This window comes from Tasmannia lanceolata, unplaced genomic scaffold (genome assembly GCF_043159265.1).
Source record: "Tasmannia lanceolata isolate RefF3 unplaced genomic scaffold, GAP_Taslan_0.1 ptg000399l, whole genome shotgun sequence".
Taxonomy (NCBI): Eukaryota; Viridiplantae; Streptophyta; class Magnoliopsida; order Canellales; family Winteraceae; genus Tasmannia; species Tasmannia lanceolata.
Genome location: NW_027519072.1, coordinates 12,501 through 18,178, shown reverse-complemented (window position 1 = coordinate 18,178; position 5,678 = coordinate 12,501).

Sequence of the window (5,678 nt, the reverse complement as noted above, 5' to 3'; positions counted from 1 at the left end):
AGCCAAAAGGAATTACTGAATAACTTAGTAGAATTGATATGACCGCTATGGATGGCCCGATACTGAATAAACGAATATCTCCTCTAGATGGGAGAAGATCCTCTTTGAAAAGCAGTTTTGTCCCATCCGCTAGAGCTTGAAGAATTCCCAAGGGACCAGCATATTCAGGCCCAATACGTTGTTGTATCCCTGCGGATATTTCTCTTTCTAACCACACAATCACGAGTACCCCTATTGTGATCCCCGATACGGGAGTAAAAATAGGGACAAGCGTCCCTATAAGGCCATAGCCTTCTTTTAAAGATTCCGATCTGGAAAAAGAATTGATAGCTTGTACTTCTGTCGTATCAATTATCATTTCAACGATCAACTTCTCCCATAATGATATCTATACTACCTAGTATCGTCATGATATCAGCCAATTTCATTCTTTTAACTAGCTGAGGAATAATTTGCAAATTTATGAAACCCGGTGGACGAATTTTCCATCTCCAGGGAAAAACACTATTATCTCCTATCAGAAAAATTCCTAATTCTCCTTTTGGGGCTTCTACTCTCACATAAAGTTCTTGTTTTAACAATTCAAAGGTGGGAGAAGGTTTTTTACTAATGAATCGGTATTCAAAATCGTTCCATTCAGAATCCTTTGCTCTATCAAAGCGTCGTACTTCTAAATTCTCATAGGGTCCCCCCGGAATTCCTTCCAGAGCCTGTTGAAGAATTTTTATAGATTCCGTCATTTCACTGATTCGTACTAAATAACGAGCTAATGAGTCTCCTTCTTTTTGCCATTGGACTTCCCAATCGAATTCATCGTAACACTCATAATGATCAACTTTACGAAGATCCCATTGGATTCCGGAAGCTCGTAGCATTGGTCCCGATAAACCCCAATTTATTGCTTCCTCTCCACCAATAATGCCCACTCCTTCAACTCGTTCCAAAAAAATAGGATTCCGCGTAATAAGCTTTTGATATTCAACAACTCCTGTTAAAGAATAATCGCAGAAATCCAAACATTTATCTATCCATCCGTGAGGTAGATCAGCAGCTACTCCTCCGATACGGAAATAATTATGCATCATTCGCATACCTGTGGCAGCTTCGAATAGATCATATAGCAATTCTCTCTCTCGGAAAATATAGAAGAAAGGAGTCTGTGCACCGATATCTGCCATAAAAGGCCCAAGCCATAACAAATGAGAAGCTATACGACTTAGCTCCAGCATAATAACTCTGATATAACTGGCTCTTTTAGGTACTTGAATATTTCCCAATTGTTCGGGGGCATTTACCGTTATTGCCTCTGTGAACATAGTAGCTAAATAATCCCAACGTGTTACATACGGCAGATATTGTATAATTGTTCGGTTTTCCGCAATTTTTTCCATTCCTCTGTGTAAATAACCCAATATAGGTTCACAGTCAATAACATCTTCACCATCTAGAGTAACAATGAGTCGAAGAACACCATGCATTGATGGGTGGTGAGGGCCCATATTGACTATCATGAGGTCTTTTTTTGTAGCCGGTACAGTCATATGCTTTCTTCCCCGATTCATTATTCCATGAATTGTTGAAAACGAAACAAAGTTCATCAAAATTCAAGATCTAATAAACCAAAAAATTCAAATGAATCCTCAAATTAACGATTTTTTGGCTCCCGAATATCCAACTGACCAATTAATTCCTTATAACGTACTCTATTTTTTTTTGACAAATAAGCCAGCAGCCGTTGACGTTTTCCCAGAATTTTCGCAGACCTCTCTGAGATAAATAGTCTTTTCTGTGAAATTCAAAATGTGCAGTAAGTCTCCGTATCTTATTGGTGAAATTGAATACTTGAAATTCAACAGACCCTTTGTTTTTTTCTTTTTCTTCTTGCGGAATAACCGAGATAAATAAATTTTTTACCATAAAAAAGAATAATTCTTCTCTCTTTTTTTTTTCTTTCGTTCCCACAAATATGGATTTTACCGATCAGGAATAATAATAAAATGATAATGCCAGTCATTTCGATCTGGTACACACAATAATCTGGATTTATTCATATAATAACTTTTTCTATTTAAATTGAATTAATAAATCCAATTTAATTTGTAATTTGATTCGGATACAATACATAGAAAGGGATGGTACATTTCTGGACCCACGAAAGAGAATGATTTGGGTTTAAGAAGATTCTGTTGATTCATTCCTAGGTCCAATTGATACGTCATTGAATCAGTATCATGTGTCAGAATGTAATGTAACACAACGTGTGTGTACACCTGTCTGTCTTCATATATCGGCTATGATACATGATGTATATAAAATGTACCATTAACTAATTCTGAATCGTGGATACATATATATTCTTGACATACTGAAACGACTGCCATTATTCGTATCAAACCAATAGCGATTCATACAAGCTAAATCTTCTAATCGATAATTGGGCCAAAGAAATAATTTGAATTGAATGAATTTATTTGTATCTGTATCAAGACACTTGTCCTCATCCAAAAATTGCCCAGAGTTCTTTACGTTATTCTCATTGAAAAATACTGGATTTATATCCACAATATTCTCATTACTGAAATTGAAACACATTAAAATTCTCAATTTTCTACGACGTCTAGGAGATAGAATATTTTCAGGAACAAGAAAATCATAATGATTTTCATCTCCATTCATAAGCATCTTTCCATGTTGTGCAATAGATCCATTGAAAGAATTCTCATCAACATATTTTTTTTCTCGACGTTCTCGATTAGTTTGGTGTTTACTCTTATGGACCAATGAAATGCCTATGGTTTGATACATAATAAATTGTCCATCCCGTTTTATAGACAGGCGGGCTGGTTCAATAATAAATATTCCCCTTTTTATCAATTCCGTAAGAGTGAGATCCTTCTGAATCAACATTACGTCAGGCGCATTTCTCCTCTTTGAATAGAGGATATAGCAATTTCCCTTGGATTTATCAGTCTAAGCAGGAGGCAATATACCTTGATATTATTGATCATTCTTTGATTCAAAGAATCGTCCCATCTCAATTGAAAAAGCAAATATCTTTTTAGGAAGAACTCTAGTTCTGCTTCTCTGTTGCTCTTGTATTTTCTTTTCTTTCTCCTTTTTTTAATGTCTGATTCCGCGTAATCCTTTTCAACATATTTTTTTTTTTTTTGTGCATCTGATTCAAGATTCTCTTGGTTTCGTGCATCTGATCTAATATCCCCTTGGCCCGGCTGTTCTTCTTCTTTTTCTTTATTTCGGTTCTCTAATTCAAGATATTCTTTTGATTAGATGATATACGAAGATCTTTTTTTTGATTTTCACTAATGTTTTTATTTTCACTAATGTTTTTATTTCCATGAAAATTTAAAAGAAGTAATTTGATTGGTATGATCCATGGTTTCATTTTATATGTATCATAAAGTCGCACAAATTCTGGGAAGAACCAAGATTCCAGATTCGATATGGGACGATATCGCATTTCTTCATTCATTCCCATCCAATCAAAAAAGTTTTTTTTTTGATTGGGTGGGTTGATTTCTTGATGAATCGTGAAATAAAAAAAGATCTTTTTTATCAATTATTTCATAATCATTAATCCCATTCTTAGTATTTTTATTAATATTGGTCCCAGTATCCATATCGGTCCAGGTATCAATATCGATATTTTTTCTAAGACAAAAATGCAGAATTCTCCACTCAAAATATTTTCTATCCGGATTTTTACCCGTATCCATAATAGACTCTTCTTCTAGATAATCACTAATAGCTATATCCCCCAGTACATAACATGATTCGGGTTTAGGTGTGTTGTCATTATAGGGAATCTCTCGGCCCCCATTTACTTTTAACGGGGATACATAAATATATGAGCTCTTCCTATCCTCATAATTAATATATTTACACGATAAAAGATCATATCTGTAGTGTTTTTTAAATTTTTCTTTTTGACTCGGCAATGAATTCACCGCGCAATCATTTTCTTTCTCGTAATAAATGAATTGGTCTTTTTCTTTTTCATATGAATCCATTTTTTGGAATCTTTATTTTCAATCGTACGACGATGATTGACTCTAGTTCGCCATTTTTTCGATACTAATCTAGACCATCTATTCTGAGATAAATTGTATTGATAATGACGCTTTAACCAGTTTTTCCATTCATTCATTCTGGAATTCGAAAATTTCTTATGTCTTGGTTTGAAATCAAAAATTCCTCGTGTACCCAAATAGTCCTTTATTCTATGCTTAATAAAAGGAGATGCGCCATGATATTGAAGTACAGATATCAAGTGATACTTGTTAATAACTTCTTGGTTTTGTGATAATTTGTAAAATACATATGCTTGGGACAAGAAAGATAAGTTACAATAAATCTGTGAATTATTATTTCGAATATTCGAAATAGAAAGTGACTTTTGGATAGTCAAAATAAACTGAGTTGTATTTTGATTTGTTTCATCAATTCCTTCTTTATTTGTTTCATTATTGTAAATATATTTATCGATAAGATTTTTTGTTGATTCAAGGAAAAGTTGTGTATTAATCCTGGGAATGTTAATGGCACATAGAAAGATATCTATGTATATTCTTTCAATGAAATATTTTATAAAATATTGCGATTTACGTATTAATCGGGCACTTCTTTTTTTTGATCTCTGCCAAATATGTTTCTGTGATTCCGATCTTTCATCATCAAAACTTGTCTTGTTAGGACTAATATTTATATCTGTATCTGTAGTTAGAAATATTTTTTTCTTGTCTTTTTTTATTTTTTCTATTTGATTTTTGATTTTGGTTGTACTATCAGTCAGATCTTTCATTTTTTTTCTGTCAGTGAATAATTTGTCCAATCCATGGATCTAATTTGAATAGTCGAGTCGTGAGTAATCTTATTACTGATTATGAAATCTTTTCCAGTTTCACTCGGTTGATAGCCTTTCCTCAACCCAAATAATAAAATTGAGTTCACTTTTGTAAGCTCTTTCATTATTCTTTTTATAAATAGAACTATTTTGATAACCCATCTTATTTTTCTTTTGAGACCTTTAGACAACATTTTGTTCTTTCTTTTAAATTCTGAAAACTCGAAAATATTTTTTTTGAACTTTTCTCGTTTTTTTTTCGAGTTCTTTAAAAATGGGTTCAAAAAAAGAAGGTTCTTTTCGTGGAGAACCAAAAGGTAATTCAGTTTCCATTCCCCAGACCGTTAAAAAACAAAAATTTTCTATTTTTCCTTTGTTTTTCATTGGATCTCTATGATGAAATTGTAGTTTAGATCCCCGCCAAGGTTTCAGACAGAAAGGAAATAAGATCTTTATCTGAATCCCATCTGTTAACCAGTTTTTCGGAAATTCTGTTTCTGATAATTGAACACCATTATAGGTGCATTAACATGCATTTCTTTATTCACTCCTTCAAATCCTCGTACCACTCGGGAAATTGAAATAATAACATACGGCCAAGATTTTTAGCTATTATCAATGAAGGCAATATGATGTATTTTCTAAGAATCGATTGGGTTACTAACATAGAACCTCTTATTGCTTGAGCAAATATAATAGTATCCCAAGTTTCTGATATTGCTATCCGTTCATTCTCCTCTTTTTGCTCTTTCTTTTTTTTCTCTTTTTCTTTTGCCTCTTCCTCCTCAGAATCTGAGGTTTTGAGTTGCGGATCCTT